Raw genomic sequence first — 7,717 nt, 5'->3', positions numbered from 1 at the left:
AGAAGATAATTTGATCTACAAAAGCTGATAAAATGCCTCAAACAACAATAATAGCCCCAGTTGAAGTGAAAACAAAATTACCAGCTGTTGCACTGCATCTTTCTTTGCCAAATCTCATTATGAAGAGTGCACATGGATTTATGAGAAAAGATAAATAAGAACAATTCTTCAATGGGAAAACTTGTAATGAAATTTCAAATAGGACTTCCAAATAAATATTTAAATTGTAACTTGCACATTTACAATGTTTAAAAAATAGTTTTGTCTAATTGAAAATGACTGAAAAATGTACAGTAGTTTGATGCATCTTGGAGAAGAAATCCTAATCTGCTGACCATTACCCTTTTGGAGTATGGGAGTAAATAAAACAGTACTAGTGGCATTCACCTCACAGTCATTTTGTAATCTTGGTGCTTTTCTCTCCTTTATATTCTGAATGAAGGTTTTTATGTTTTTTCTCTTACCCCTGTTAGCACCTTACAAAACAGTAGAGAAAAGGGCCATGGATCATTTTGGAAACAGAGGCACATAATTAAAAATATAATTGGTGTATAATGTGGTTAATTAAAACTTTTCTTTTCATGGAAAGATTTTCCAAATATAGTTTTTGGTATCTGAAAATTCAACCAGTCACCTATGGATATTACAGAGCCAGCTAAGAGTCCACATCCTAGTGACTCCCATTTTAAGGAATTAGCTGACATATTTGACTGCTTCTGAAAGCACCCTTTTTCTATGGCAGCGGTCTTGTTACTTTTAAAACACAGTTCTTGAGTAATTTTTTAAAATGGTCTCCAAGATTGCAAAAGTCCAAATCTGCAGCTGATTTCAGACCTGCTTCATCCATATTTGATGCAGTCTACTTTCAGATAAATATATACATATACACACATTTCAGTCAGCTTTCTGAACATTTCACAGGAAAATATGTGGTCCTGTACCCCTCCTGGCACAGAGTCCACAATGACTCATGCCTGGCCCTGTTTTGGGGTTTGGAGAGGAGGTGTTTGATCCAGGTCAGCCATGAGCAATTTCCCCCTCAAGGGTCTTGTATCTACATGAGATAATAATGAACACACACCCTAATACTGCACTCTCAAACTAACCTTCCTGTGTGGGAAGTGAAAAACCCCAACAACAGAAACAATTAAACTTTTCTGCTCTAGCTTTACCCTCTTGATTAAAGGAAGTAGGTTTACTCAGCAATTACCGGGAGAATCTGTCATACTTAAGTTAACAAAGAAAGAGTTTCTCTCCATTCTGAAAGGGAAATCCAGCCTAAATCCTGAACTACTGGTTTTCTGACAAACACCCAGGAATGTGGATTTGAATTATTTTATCCGTGTTATATTCAGACCTATATGCAAGGCTACAAAGGAGAGTTTCTGTAATATGAAGAGAAGGCAAATGGAAAATGCCATGTGCTCTATGCAAGCAGTGTGTGATGATGTTGGTAAGATTTAATATGTTTTTTGTTTTAATTTGAGGAACCCAAGGCACAGCAAAATGCAGTGACTTGCCTGAAATATCAACAAAGTAGGGGCAGCACTCTGTCTCACCTGGTGCACTTGAAGATAACTTATGAGTGGCATATGGCAATGCACTCACCTCTGATATAGCTTATTTTACATTTATGGAAATGAAGCTCCTGGGACTTGTTTGACAGGTAAGGCACACAGACACACTTTGCAATGCTTATGATACACAGGTTTATGTTTCATCATATACTTATGTTTTGATATAAATTGGGAATCTCACTTAAATATCAGCAGGTCCACAGCAGGTTGGGAAAACTTTTATGCACTATGGGCTTCTCCTGTCAACATTATTTTAGATTGCTAAGCATACATATCAGTCCAAAAGAATTTCTCTCATTATATTATCAACCCATCTGTTTGGGAATGAAATTGAATGTTAAAATTTGATTTTGGCAGGCAATTTTCATTTTCCTCAGAATAGATGACTTTTGCAGCCTATTCATTCAGCTTACTGCTTCTAGAGACTGTTGATACTAATAATCATGATGACAAAAATGTTATTTCTGAGTTGCTGAAAATTGTGTGGGGCAAACCTAGGAATATAATCAGAAAGACAGTCTTGCATCTAAACTGGAAAATGTATATAAGAAAAAGTGTGCAGAAATAAAAATGACTAGAGAAATGCAATCACAAAATTGTTCACTCGGAGATTATTCCTGTCATCGCTGTCAAACCTTTGAGTTCAACAGCAACAGAAAAATTTTGGATGTATAAGAGCCCTGAGTGGCAGTCACCCGTTATTTTTTTCAGACAATTAGCATCTCTTGGCTGACTTCTTACTCTCTCATTGTGGGGTAAAATTTTCCTTTTATTTTTGATGAACAGCTAGTGAGTTTGATCTTCTGCTGAAGCCCAGTTCAGTGGAGGGCCTAGGCTTACATGCAGGATATGGATGCCTGAATGAGTTACTCCACAGCTCCCCCTAAACGATGAGTCTCACGACTGAAAGACAGTCTTGCTATCTCTGTACTATTACAATCATGGGAGTACTTCCTAGCTCCTGGGCCTGACTGCACAGCCCAGGAACTGTCCAAGACCCATGTCCAAACCATGCTACTTCCCTTGAGTTTTCTGTGTAAGTCTGCAGCTCTACAGTGACAGAGCACTATCACAGACTTCTGGTGTAAAATAGAATGTTCACTGGCATGGCAACATCTGGGAGGCGATACCAGAGAATACACGAGGTGCTGGCCAGAGAAGTTCTTCAGAGGCCTTCAAGTATCATCTTGGAAAGCCAAGAAAGTCTTGGACAATATAGCCCTCCCCATCTGTCTTCAAGCCTAAAGCTATCCTCTGCCATTCATTATTATGTCCTAAAAAGGAAGACTTAATTGAGAAGGTAAAATTCACTTACTACTGAAATTGTCCCAAGCTTCCTCATTTTCTTTACCTCTTGGAGGAAAAGAGGCTAAGTAGATTCTTCATCTCTCATTGAGTTCACTTAGCTTATCTTCAGTGCCTAGAAAGGAAGACCTGAAGGCAGGGCAATAAAGATCAAATAGCCTCTAGAAAACAGCAGCAATCCAGGAGCAGTAAAGATCAAAGAGAACTTTGATCAGGTTGTGAGTTTAATACACAGTGGCCAATCTCACAAATTATTCCTTTAAAGATGGGGATGATGATCACCTTAATTTCCTTTTCTAGATTTTACTGCTGATTGATTACTTCTGTGTTTGGTTTTCAGGAACAAGATGCAGCTGCTCCCACTCCCTCCAGCAAGGTCTAAGGATGCTTGGCCTTGGCTTTGTAGCAACCTGGGTCTCAAAAACAGTAGACACAGTTGTGTATAAAAGATTTCTGGTATTTGTCCAGACTAGAATTTGCTTTTGTTTCTGGTGAAAGAGTATCGGTTTGTGGGGAGTGGACTCTGCCTTGATTTTATCTCACTCTCACCAGAGAGAGCAACAGAGAGTCCCAGGATCATTGCTCTGACAGGATGCAGAAGTGCTGGAGAAACAAAAGAAAGAAATCTGCAGTTTTTGCTCAAATATCACAGAAAATAATAATCCTTGAAATTTATGGTTCATATAATGGAAGACGAACATCTTGTATTCCTGGTGGGATTAACAAAGTAATCATGAATCCATACATTCACTGGCTTTGGGCTGTGATGGTGATTTTAGACCTGCTTTTTTTGAAGATGTTTAAGTATGAGGGGAAGCATCCTTGGAGCCAGGAACTGAAACCAAACAATAAACATACTCATTGCTTACTCGAGGGAGAAAATGGTCTTAGTCAAGAAGGTTAGAAAGGTCATTGCTGCAGGACCTGTGTGCTGCTTTACTTCAGGTTGCTCATATCTGTGATGCTGCATGTAAGAATAAAGTTGCCTGTATGTTGGTCTGCTTTGTCCTAGTTTGCTAAATAAAGAAATAAAAATGAAACCTTCTGATACAAAAGAGAGAGGAAATCTGTTCAATTCAGACATTAAGCAAAGGTCATGTAAGTGCAAAATAAATGCTTTATATCACTGCATTTTAAACATAATGTTTAAAACATCACTTGCAACATATAATTAACTTCCTTCTTGTTAATAAAAGACATCGATCTACCAATTTTATATGGAGAGCAGCCAATTTATAAATGTATCTCAGTTGATAATTGGCCTGACTTGCTTTGGGTAAGGATGAAATTAGTGTACTTCCCTGTGCTGTGACAATGTCTGGACAGCATTTTGAAGATCTGAATATAATCCATTGCAAATTTCTATGTGGATGTGAGGTTGGAGACAAAGAACCACACTCACAATTCAGGAGCAAAGGGAACACTGCTATTTGTTTGACTTCAGAAGCACTGGAGAGTAATCGGTCTCTGCCATTAAAACACATGACAAAGTAAAAAAGCAGTTTTGTAAAAAAAACATGGTAAGAAATCCCCATCTGCTTCTGGAATTATTTAATAAAATACCTTACTTCATTCAGGCTATTGAAAAGTTATTCTTCGTAGTACCTGTGACATATTGGCAGCTAGATAAATAATGAAAAATTGTCAGAACTGATGATACTGTAATGTTAGTGAAACATTCATCTGCAACCAGAAGCAATCTATTATTTATACTGCAAATATTTTAACATTGTTAATCTTTAATTATTATTTCTTTAATCTTTAATTATTAATCTGTTAATCTTTAATTATTTATTTCAGTTTTTAAAATAATCGGTGTTATGTGAAACGTAGCAGTATCTGATAACATTTCTGGCATTTAAATAATGCCAAAAATTACATTTTATCCACAGAAGTTTAAAAAAAAATGCCAGGCAACCAGAAAAAGAACAGTAAATTACATGAAAGAGAAATTAAGGTTGGTTTGGGGAAGAGTAGGGTGGCTAAAGCAATGTGGATAAATAAAACTCTGGCATAATGTTTGAAATATATTCTATATTTTACTGTCTAGACTAAATTTTTAAAATTTTTCAAATTTTTTTTGCCTAGTGAATAAAATCAATAATATTAATTTGGAAATTTTGCTTTTACAGTATATCTTGTTTAACTAAAAAAAAAAAATTAGAAATCTCATGAGCTGTCCTGCTTACAGATAAAGAAGAGAACCTCTGTGCTGGGACAAGGAACAATTATAATCCTAGATTTAAGGGAGAACGTGACAAGAAAATAAAGATCTAGGACGATAAGAGCAATATGGAGCTACCCAGGACTAATTTTATGACAAGCAGAGGCTGAACTTTAAGTAACATCTCTAAAAACTCTTACCACCTAACAGACTTGTGAACTCACGTGCAAGCATCTAAGTGGTATGACATTGAAACATGTCAAACACCACCAGATTCATGCTGCTAAAATCAGGCCTGCTAATTAGAAAACCATGTTGGGTAACAGCATCACAGCATCACCTCAAAAGAAGAAGCTTTAAGTAATCTAATTTCAGCAGTCAGTTAAAAACCACAAACAACCACAACAAACCAAAAACTAGAAAACCTTGGCTTGTAGAGCTGTAGCCTTGTACTTCTGGTGGTTAAAGGTGAATTTGATTTAGATGGTGAAAAGTTAGGTATCACTTTCATTAGGTTTGGCTTCAATGGACAAGTGGAACAGCAGGGCAAAAAGGGCAAAGCTATAAAACTGTGTCTGGAGCCCTGCTTCACTCTTCTGGTGTTCCTCCCTCAGCTGACTTGCTAACTCTTTGTACATGGTAAGAAGATAACAGCAAAGTTAAAGTCTGGGTATAAGCTTGAGAAGCTCAACCTCCATGACAGGATAATTCAGATTTTTTAGATAAATATTTACATGGATTTTTTAATATATAATTCCAAATTCGTGTTTAGGTCCCAAATGAGCTAAGAATGTGTGTCTAAACTAACACAAAGAAACTTACCATCTGTAAGTATATTATACTAAAACATTAATGGATTTGAAACCCTGAACAATATTTTTACTCAGTCTTAATGCTTTCAATACCCAAAAGCAAATAAACTCCTGCAGCATAGTGCTCTCATCCTGCTTTTGCTTTCAACTTTTTTCCATTCTTGTCAAGAGACGTCACATTCCTATTTTGGTTCAAAGTCCTTTTTAAAGGACGACTGTTTTTTCTCTGACACTCTGATATGTTTCCTTCCTCCTGAAAATGGCTAAGCAGGATGGGCAGAGGAGAGACAGACAGACAGACAGACAGACAGACAGACAGACAGGCCTGCTCAGCCCATCTGTCACTGCAGTGGAGCTAGAGGAGGGGTAGTAGTATTGCTGGCTGAATGCTCCTTGCAATGTCTTCAAATGTGGTGTGAGGAGAGTTAATCCCTCAACCTCCCCTTCTTCCTGTGAAGAAAGGAAGGAGAGATGAGAGAAAGGAAAGCTGTGCCTTTCCTTCTAGCCCTTAGAGCCTGTGCTCTAATTAATAGATATGCCTGACAGTGATTGGAGAAGTCCCAGTGCAGCCTTTATATAGCAAGGTCCAGGTATTTGTAGATGCTGCTGCAGGACATGGTCAGCAGTCTCCATCTGCTACCTTTGCAGTGGTTCAGGGAGCATTTGCACTTCCACAGCACTAACAAACCAGCTCTCAGGACACTACTGGGAGTGTGATTACTTCTTTTCAACTGACTTTATAGTGCAGGTATGTGAGCTACAAGAAAAGCATGCAGTTTCTTGTCTAATCTGACTGCTCAGGCAGTGATTGCTGTGTGAATTGCATGACTAATAGCCAAAGATATTCTGAATCCAGCCTTATTCAAGTATGAACTAGGTCCCTGAAGAGGTAGCCATTTGCTTGGATGTTTTTCACCATCTCAGTCATGACATTGATAGTGACTTCAAGTGCTGCCCTGCCCCTCCAAATTCTTTTGGTGCATGGACACCTGTGTATTTTTTTCAAGGCATATTTTTTGTGGTATGGTTTGCATCTGGGTGTTAAGGATCAATAAGAAAGTGGAAGTGGGTTTAGCAATCATCATTACAGTATTGCCGTTGGCAACAGTAACCAGCAAGTTTAAAATCACTTCTCTAACACAGTACTTTATTAAATGTTAGTAATTAAACATGAAAATCACTAAGTAAGATTAAAATATTTTAAGATATCAGATTTTAAATTAATTTTCTGGATGAAAAAACCAATGGCTAGGCTTAAGCCTTGGAATACATATTTTAATATTTTCCATAATGTAATACTTCTGTTTTACATTTATTTACATAACATATTACACATCACCTTCTTTAGTGTGGTGACATTATTTTCTGGTTTTATATGAGCACTAGTATCATTGGCTTCTGAACTCTTTTTATGTTTTAGACAAAGCCTGTAAAGTATTATGTCTGACTGCAGATCTTTGTATATTCTATACTTGCATACTGAACTTGTGAGAAGATGTCTTAATAAAAATATGGTGTCATTTTAATGACATGAAAATGTATCACATCACTAGCCATAGATATCAGACCATAGTTCCCTTTAACTTAACAGCTTGAGTCTGAGAGTGGTCAACAGCAACTGCCTGGTGTAATAGCCAAGTTCAGAAAGGAGCTGATGGAAGAGGGTCATTGGTGGTTAGGAACTTCATGGTGTGGAAATTGCATCCATACAGTTATACCTACCTAGTATTTGATGCACTTTTCTTCATTAATCTCACACCACCAAAACACCCTGTGGCGGTGAGTGCCTCAGATTTAGTTAGGTGCAATGTGAAAAATTTCTTCCTTCTGTTGTTTTAAACATGAAGCTGATTATTTCA

The sequence above is a fragment of the Geospiza fortis genome, unplaced genomic scaffold, assembly GCF_000277835.1.
Source record: "Geospiza fortis unplaced genomic scaffold, GeoFor_1.0 scaffold53, whole genome shotgun sequence".
NCBI classification, from domain to species: domain Eukaryota; kingdom Metazoa; phylum Chordata; class Aves; order Passeriformes; family Thraupidae; genus Geospiza; species Geospiza fortis.
This window is presented reverse-complemented; position numbering follows the sequence as displayed.